Source organism: Ambystoma mexicanum, chromosome 4p (assembly GCF_040938575.1).
Source record: "Ambystoma mexicanum isolate Mex_15411 chromosome 4p, UKY_AmexF1_1, whole genome shotgun sequence".
In the NCBI taxonomy this organism is placed as follows: domain Eukaryota; kingdom Metazoa; phylum Chordata; class Amphibia; order Caudata; family Ambystomatidae; genus Ambystoma; species Ambystoma mexicanum.
The window spans coordinates 1,206,314,935-1,206,324,839 of NC_090927.1; the positions used below are offsets into that span (position 1 = coordinate 1,206,314,935).

Below are 9,905 nucleotides of genomic sequence, written 5' to 3' on the forward strand. Positions count from 1 at the left end.
GAGGAGTTAGACGGCGAGTGTTAGGGTTTGGTGACGCGGCAAAGATGGTGGAATGGGTGGTGCAGCATGCGTGAGGGTTTGATACTGATAGAATATAAAGTTAGGCAGATTGGGTGACGTTAAGCAGTGCTAATAGTTTTGTGAATATAAGTCTAGGTGCTCTAAATTATGTCACAATGTGATAGCGGTTCTAGAGAGTTTGAATATAATTCTAGGGGGATCGTCAACATGATTTTATATGGATTCAATAGGGATGGTTTTAGGCACGTATGTTTGTAAGGACCATGGAACCATTGAAAATAGTTACTGGCAAAACAAGTGTAATGTTCCAGCGTCGATGGGAAATGTGAATGTGTGGACGGCAAGGGCGCAATTGTGTGCTTTTTTGTATTTTTTAAAATGATTAGTAGAGTCTTAAAGAGCACTTTCTATAGTTCAATGGGCTTGTACCTGTGTGCTGTTTTAAACACAGGCATATTTGTATTTTAGAACGAAATGGGTTTATATCTGAAACAAGGGGTGTGTGTGTGTGTGTGTGTGTGTGTGTGTGTACAGTTGTGCAGCTGTCAGGGGTTACACAGACACACACACTGATTAGGAGATTTAAAACTGTTAACAAAATACAAAAATATAATATTTCCCCATTTCTTGAACACAGACAAAATCAAAGGCCTATGCACGGCTGCAGGCAATGCCTTTCCCTCGTTAAAAAAAGAAACCTCCAAGTGTTTTGTAAAAGGCTTAATTAAATGCATCTTTGCCGATCTGACAGACAGCACACTGTCGCCCGTGGAGTTTGAGCTTAGAAGACAGGGGACAGCCTGTGGATGGGGCTCTTGTTATGCCCGGGGGGTTTGACCAAGTATGTTAATAAGGTGTGACGAAATGACATTGTCAGGAGACACAGGGCTGAGTAGCGTGGGCTCACACAATTTAAAGAAATAATATCAAACTTTTAAAATGACAGGGCATTCATGATAATGCCCCAGGCCCCTGCGGGTGCACATTTCCTGATAAACCCAGAACTTTAAATAGCTATTAGAATAGGCAGGAATTGGCAGTGTCAAGAGATCCAGGGCTGAGAGGACAGCCCGTGAATCTGGGCTCTTGTTATGCCTGGGGGATTTAAACAAGTATTTTAATTAGGTGTGATGAAATGACCCTGTCAGGAGACCCACGGTTGAGTATCGCAGGCTCACACAATCTAAAGAGATAATATCAAACATTTTAAATGATGGGGCATTCATGATAATGCCCTAGGTCCCTGCATGTGCAAATTTCCTGATAAACAGAGAATTTGAAATAGCTATTAGACTAGGTGTGACAAATTGGCAATGTCAAGAGATCAAGGGCTGAGTATCGCCTGCTCACACAGTCTAAGGAGACATGTGGGAAATTAAAAATGACGTAGCGCTAATGGCGTCAGCTGAGTGTCACGAGGGGAACAAGAACTACAAAGACCCTTCTACAAAGATGTGTAACTTGTTCTATAAAAGAGTGGTCGCCTGAACCATTGTTACAGTGCCGGGCTTGTACAACTGGATGTGTGAGGTGCAGCCACCCGTGCAAAGCTGAATAGCTAACATGGACTGCCCCCACTAGGCGCAGCTCTCAGCGGGAGATGGCTTACCACGTCGGTGGTGAGCAGGAGAGGGCTGGCACCGGAGACCTTTGAAAACCTACTCTGAAGGCAGATATCTCGGCCAGAGCAGGAAGAAACCAGCCCAGGCCCAGCTTATCTTATCTTGAATTCGAGGTGTTGAACAACACAGTGTGAATAAGGTAAGGGATATTGCCCGGGGCGGGTTGCATTTATTTTTCAAAGGTGTTTCTGACAGCAGGGCATTGTGCTTTTAAAATGTGAAACGGCAGTATTAGGCCTAGTCAATCGGTGTTAGGAGGTATTGACATCTCCCCACTGAGTGAAAGATAGCTACAGACAACGAGCGTGACATTTTTAATGTTCAAACATGTGATTCGCTGCAGGTCTTGAGATGTTGTAGGGTATTAGAGGCTTTTGTGCAGGACAGAGTTAATTACCAACCACTAACCAAATACCTTGTATTTTGTTGCAAGCAACGGTTGTAAGAAGTTTTTTAAAATATCCGCACAGTAGATCACATCGCTCTGCTTCAGTTAAGCGATGCAGTATTTGAAAGCTTGGCTTTTGAGAGCCTTAGCAATTTTGGGTATGGGGTGTTTACATTACAGATCTGTCTTTGCTAAAGAAGTCGGTTTGCATTGTTCACCAAACTTTAATAGAACATGCCTGGATATTTTACTGCTAGCCATTGTAGCTCTAAGCCTATCGTATGGCTGTTGTCAATTACGCCCTGATCAATCGATCCCGGCTCAAATTTCTGTGGGGCTGTATTGAGCATTTACAATAGCAAAAATTGAAATACATTTTGATAGACTTAGGCGCAGTGATGGTTCAGCATGTCAAGCACATACTGCAGAAAGTTGTGTTCATGTGTATTATTACAATCACAAATTCCAGCAAAGTGTATATGCATGCTTCTGTGTGTGTGTCAGTTTTTAAAACACAAATGTGCATTAGATATGTAATATTGTATGTTAAATATTTATTTTAAACACAGGGGCTCTTTCAAATTTGCGGGAGAGCACAGTTGACCATCTGGGACAGAGCAACCATTTGGACCGTTAGGGACCGTGCGGCCATTTGGACCATTAGGGTCAGAGCGGCGGTTTGGACGTTAGGGACATCCGCTGTATTGCAGTGGTGATCCCACGACTGTCCCTACCGGTCCAAAGGGCCGCTCTGTGCCTGATGGTTACATAGTCGCCATTGTGTTGTTTTCTTAACTGTGTGTCATGATTTTAAAATATAGCAGCGCCTTTTATAAAAGAATATTCATTTTATAAATGTGAGAAAACTGAAAGACGCAGGGAAACTCTATACTCTGGATCAGAGTATTATTATAACACAAAATACTGAAAGAAATTATCCAGAGGACGTATTTATTTTATAAATGACGTATCAAAATGTATTTGCCATAATAGTGTCATAGCAGGAAAGCACAAAATTACATAAAAAAGCTAAAAAAGTCATACCACAAAACTTTTTATTCATAGTGCAACATTCAAACATTACTCAACATACAGTGTCAGTCATACATACACCAATTGCTAAAAACTATACCAAAAACATTAAGAAGTGGGTTTATAAATTGTCCCCACAAACAGTCTTCTTATGTTGTATATATATTTAAGACAGCAATAGAACTTGTTACATGTAATCTATCGCAAAGGTGGATCTAAACAGCGGAAGATTAAAAAGATCACATCCCCTTTAGATTTTCTCAGGTTTGTATATGTGTCACAGATCACACAAGCGGTTGACATTATTTAAGCCGCCGAGATTCAGGATCTTCTATTCTGACTCGGGTATAAATATTAACATTATAAGCTGCTGATTCTATATTTCTCTGTTTTTATAGAAATTGCCTAAAACACCCGGATGGCACAGGTGTCGCAATCTCTGGATGTGAATTCTATAGTGACTGATTCAGCAAATTACTGATGTCAGGATGGAGCAGGGATGGCACTTTTGGCAGAAGGTTCAACAAATCTTGGATGTCCCATGGTGAATGGAATGATGCAACTACTGGGGCTTTTGAGGGTGCTGGTACGGGGGCTGTTCTGCACAGAGCAACGCATTTGGAATATTTCAACGACACCGGCATGGAGTACCCTTTTTTGTTGCAGCGTCAGCAAGGGTCATGGGATTTGGGGATCCTAACGCCACAGAGTTCTTTTGTAAATTCAACACCTGGCCCACCTGGGTCTGGCGTATTTGCTACACCTGATGGAGTGTCAGTGGGACAAGCACCACAGAGTTCTTTTGTAAATTCAACACCGGGCCCACTTGGGTCTGCCTGGCTCCCATTGCTTTGTCATCACCAAGGGTTGTACGCTGGAGGAGCTGCTGCTACCAAGACATTGATCACAGAGTTTTGATAACCGACGCTACATAGGGTGAAGCACTGTTTTTGATTCATCCAAGGGGTGCCCCAAGGAATGTCTGGGGGGGTCCCTAGGATCAAAGATGTTTCTGGTTTGCCCATCTGGGACCCAAGGAGTGTCTGGGGGGGCCCTGGGATCAAAGTTGTTTATGGTTCACCCATAGGAACCCGAGGAGTGTCTGGGGCCCCTAGGATCAAAGTTGTTTTTGGTTCAACCATCGTGCCTGAGCAGTATCTGGGGACCCATAACATGGAGTTGTTCTTTTGTTTCATCCACAGGGGGCTGGCTACAGCGCACCGAATGCTTCTCTTATTTCTGAAAACCGGTGCCGTGGAATGCATGGCAAATGCTAACGCAGTGTTTTTTATAGGTGCGCGGGACTGGGGCGCTATATGCTGAATGATTCATTATAACTTCTAAAGCTATGTTGTGTGTGATATATATTGTATTTGTTTTATACAGTTTCAAGCTGTATATTGTATCATGTTTTTTTATTTACAGCTTTTTTATTTTCAATTCAGTGTAGGTTTCGACACATCGCTTAAATGCTGTGTAGAAGCGCTGAGCCATAGTAATTTTTGTTTTATCAACTTTTAGAAGCTTGAAAGGTGCGCCATTTGATTTAATTTAAACTCACTGAGAGGCTCATACTTGGATATCTGAGCATGCTTCGCTAATGTTCAAGTAGTTGTCATTATGGATACCAGGCTACAACACCACTTTCCGTGTGTGCTGGCAGGCCCTTCTAGCTGCAGCAAGAGATATTTTGTAAAAAAACGTTTAGAAAACGCCTACCCCGTGATATCACATGCCCCCAAAAATATGATTTGGTATTACAGCTGCTGGCAACCTTTTTACAACACCCTGCAACAGCAGTTTAAACACCTTTGGTTTGTAGAAGGGATGCCCAAGAGTCTCAAAGATGATAGTTTATTACCACCGAGTGTGGTGAATATGATTCTTGTGGATGATTTGGTGGCCGAGGGGGTCAGATACCGAACAAGAATAAGCCTTTACTCAATATTCCCATCACCGCAATCTGAGCATAGGTTATATTGTGCAAAACATATTTAACAAGGGGAAGAGAAACATATTGATAACACTAAATGCTAGCTATATACTGTTATTTAAAAACCCCTGGGATAAACAGCAACTAGGCGTGATAGCCGGCCAGATGTATCCGACCAAAACCCATTTTTTCATGGAAGCTTTTGAAGACGCGACCAGTAAACCCTACAAATATCTCCTGGTTGATTTAAAAACAAACACTCTTTAGGCTTATAGATTGCACACCAACCGTTTTCCGCCGGAGTTACCTGCTGTTTACATCCCAAGACATCTAAAAAACAACATTAACCGCAAACCGCGTCAGTACCCTGTTGCACTTTCACCCTGTCGACACGCATACAAAACATAGCGCTGTTGATGGCCATTCTAGCCGCTGCCTCCAAAGTTCTGGTGGCCCCTATTGCAGAGATTGTTCAGAACACTTTAAAGGGACACCTCCCCCTAACACACTGTCAAATTAGTGTGTTGAAAAAGAAAAAGAAGGTCATCAAGAAACTGTGCAATAAGCAAATATTGCTAAGGGCTAAAAGAAAAGTAGTCTTGCAGGCTGGTGGGTTCAGAAGATGACTCATAGGCATAGCCCTACTGATAATCACCAGCTTGTCTGGGGCCAATAATGGAACACACCCAGAAAATGTACATCGTGGACAAGTGTCAGTTAGAAAAACTGATGACTCCCACAGCTCCGCCAGATTGGGACATACGAAATGTTGCTAGCATGCATCTTGTCTTGGAAATGAAGGATGTTTCCTTCTGCACAAATACTTAAACCATACCCGACATGTTGATGCAGAAAAAAACAAACTCACTTTACGCATGCCAGCCAAAGAATCTAGCAGTGTGAGGGAACCGTCGGGGACCGATTCAGTTGTGGTTGATGTGTTAAACACACTCAGCCAACGCTCTGAACCTAATGCAGAACTATTGCTACATAAGATGAAACTTGCAAAGGATGTGGCCGTGTGGACTGATAGGGGAGAGTTTGTTTATAAAGGCATGGTTTTAAGGGATTCAAACTTGCACAATCTAGTACAAAGTGTTACAAACTGACACCCCACTTCCACAATAAATGCCCCCTTCGGATGGAATGAGTTTATGCAGGCAGTGGCTGATTTAAATGAACCGACTTTGGTTGTGGGTAATTTCACCCAACGCTGCCTTCTGGAGCGGCTAAAAGCTGGGGCACCCGCAACTCCTCGCCAACAACTTAGCCCGTTAAACACACCCATCAGCAGCCCCCGCTCAACCAGCCTAGAAAGGGGGTGGAATACCCATTGGCTTACGGATTCTTTAGCCACCTCCGGCATTCGTGACTCTGAAATGTCTAGACACCGACAAGGCCGTGACAGGCCTATATGGTTATCAGAGTAATGCGGCCACCCCTTTTTGAATGTGTATGATTCTTCACTACTATATTCTGCTATAACATTTTTCCTTCAGTATTAAATATGTCTTTTTATTAATAAATGTTTTCAATTCATAAACATGGCACCATCTTAATGATGTTATATTATCTAGTATGTATAATAAGACACGCTGAATGGTTTAAAAAAAGCTATTTTATTGACACATGTATCAGTGTATATATGATACACGTTTATATTTTTGACACACTGTAAACATTTTGCGAGATCTATGTACGTTGTGTAGTGTCTTCTTAACAAATCTGGTCACCATTGGATCATTTTGCAAGGGGTTTCTCGAATAACTTTTCAGAATGCCAACAGCGCCCTCCATTCTGACATTTGAGTGATGAATAATATACAGTGTTGACCGAAGGTCATGGCTTTAGAGTCTTGAACCAGAACAGTAATAAAGCATAAATACTTTGCGATGCTTCCTACATAGTCTGTTCAAATTCCGGTGTAAATGGGGTGGTACGGGAAGCATGCCAAAACTGTCAAACACTGTTAACACATCCTCCTCCAGCCACAGAGCTATCCAGTATGTTCCACCCTAGTCCTGCTGGCTGGTATTCACCACCAGGCTTACAGGGTGATTTCTGGGTAGACGGCTGGGACATGTTTCGCTGGCATACACACCATGAAATGTTTTTGTGCGTGTCTATGCTTGCACAGAAATTTTCTTATCTGTAGAGTGTCCACTAAATATATAAAAAGTATGTTTCACTGCGTTATGATTTTAAGAACGGTATCAAAAATACTCCACACTAGCAGCAAATGTGTGGCGGTTGGGTTGCTTTCAAACTTTATCTCAGCACGTAGGTTTCCGGTCCTTGCAAGGTTGAAATGCCTCGGTGACGCGTTATCGGGTCTTAGATGAAAGGCCAGTAGGGTATAGCGTGTAAATGAAACAGGCACATCCCTCATGTGTTACAGTGTTTCAACTCTAAGGATTTTTTATTGTATTCCCCATTGAGGGCATTGTTTCAACAATCCCCATGATGATCATTTTAGGGAGCTGCCCTAGAAACAGGTTGTCTTGACTGGTACCGTGGCAACCAGTAGGAATGCTGAAGACTTTTAGAGTGACTCTCTCCACAGGGTATTTCACGTTAGATATCTTGAGCGCCTCTGCATGCGCCATTCTAAGAGTTGTGAGATGTTTACGTGCTTAACAAATAAACTGACCGATACAATGACTAGTTTGTATTGCTGGGCGTCCCCACTCATGAGGCAGAAAGCATCTGTGTTTCACTTTATGATCAACACTGTTAATCATTAGTTTATCCTGAAAGAATTGGTCAGCGTGGAGGCAGCCTAGTAAATCAAATACTCTGCTGGTCCTGGCATAATAGGCTCTTTTCACAAATCCCTTCTTATCACCGTCCATAGCAGTGCTGTCGGAATGCCCCGCATTATCGCGGTAATAGAGACCGGCCGTTTGTCCAGGACATCGCTGCTATAATTGAACAATTAATTGAACAGGCCCTTTATATAGGCTCGGTAGGCGTACATGTTATCGATCTGCGTTATTAGTCCATCGCCAAGCGTCATGTCGGCCTGATTGAACATGCTGGCTATCGAGTAAGCGATTGTGCCCACTTGCGCTGTAGCAGCGGTGTCGGTTCCATCAGCCTTTGTTATTTTACAGGATAGATTTAACAGCATATCGTTCAAATCCAGATACACATTGGTCGAACCCGATACAAAAAATGGTATGGGGGCTAGCAGTGATAGAGCCGCCAGTGGCGAGACCTCTATAAAGAAACTGTTGTCAATGCTCGTTTGGGTCAGGGGCACAGTAAAGAGATTGAGCTCTGATTTTACACACTCCCCCGATGCTCTGTTTAGGAAGGCCACTGTTCTTTAGAAAATATCACTGCCTTTGTGTCTTTTAGGAATTACATCTTTCTTCTTCCCATGCGTTGGTGCGCAGCAGGGCTTTGATCTGTTTTTCCTGTTGGGTCTTGGAGGACCGTGCAACAATGACTCAGATTTGTTCCTCTTTATTCTGCTACGCGATTTTTAAATGAGCCCCAAACCATCCATATCCTCCATTTTCTGTCTGGCTAGCCGCTCAGCAACCTCCGTTATCACGCTTCCCACACCGTCTTTTGAAATATTGCCGGCTGCCATTTTCATGTGCGGTTTAACTAATTCAAAGCCGTGCCATAGAAAGGGAATTGTGCATCTAAAAAGACTTTTAAAGATACCGCCTAGCCCTGCGCCATGCATGACGGGAGCTCTGCTAAAATACGTTTAATCGCCATAACCGGCTTGGTTCATGTAATATTCCATGTGAGCCCTTGGGTCTACATAGTTCTTCACCACCGCCATTATAGCGCTGCTTTTATTAGTTTTTTGGTATGGAGTGAAACCGCAGCCAGATGTTTCCATATTTAAATGATACAAACTGCCCCTGATCATCTCTTATCTGAATGTTGATGGTGTCAAAGCGGTTTTTACACACAGGGACATACTCGGGTTTGCTGTATTGAATGCTCACAATATTGTTGTTTTTTCCTTTATTCTCCACGGTTCTAAGCCGCGGGCGTAGCTGTCCCCCACCCTTTGATACGCCACGATGTCACTATAAAGCAATAAGCTATAAAAAACCCTGTTAATATTGGTGCAGTTTTTGTCTCACGGTTCTTTACTTCCATTGTGTTGCACAGTTCCCAATATGCTGCACAGTCTCCTGGTTGTTTAAAACCTAACAGATGGGTATGAGCCCTGCAGAAAAATGTTCTGCTGGTGCGGGTCTAGATGTAACGGTGTGTCCTCATACTCAGGTATGCATGCTACGGCCTTGTTGATGACTCTGACAAGTTCCTGTATATTTGGATAATGTCCTTCAGGAAATCCTCCCAGCCAATGCCTTGTAGGTTTTGTTCATTTTATGATGAACATAGCTGCCCCAGGAGCTAATGTGTCCCCCGATTGGACATACTGAACCTCAGTGAGTGGAACCGTCCATTGACCCTACAGATGTATGGGTTCGGCTAGCTTCACTGTACAGTTGGATATTTGGTTCCCTGGAAATATTTTTGCTGAAGCATTGCTGGGAAGCATAATATAAAAAGATGCAGACTGAGTTTTGACCGCTGCTACATACCCGTGGTCTCTATGGATCTGGCGGGTACCCAACTGTTGAGTTTGTCGGGCCATCCCAGCCATTTAACTAAATATTGTTTTTTGGATCCACAACCTTTACTTTTTATGTTTTTATCAATTCTATAAATGCGCTGCTGGTTTTTACTGACTTTCTGGATCTCATCATTATAAAAAAACACCCTCAACGCCCTCCCCCAAATGTTCATTTAATGTATACATAAACTCCCTCCCTTTGAACCACACCGTCTATAATAAAGACCTTGTTGCTGTAGTTCTGTTTGTACCCCTTTGTGAAGACGGCCTTGTGTTTCGAGATCCGCACATGATTCCCCT

The 9,905-nt window shown here is 42.9% G+C and overlaps 1 long non-coding RNA gene across 1 annotated transcript in view; it reads left to right on the forward strand.

Annotated features, from left to right (window-relative positions):
• Window positions 1-6,691, forward strand: part of LOC138453735 (uncharacterized) — a 33,102-nt gene extending 26,411 nt beyond the window's left edge. Inside the window, exon 2 of the long non-coding RNA XR_011260509.1 lies at window positions 3,462-6,691. This is a non-coding gene — a long non-coding RNA (uncharacterized lncRNA). The remainder of the gene's footprint in view (window positions 1-3,461) is intronic.
• The last annotated feature ends 3,214 nt before the right edge of the window (window positions 6,692-9,905 follow it).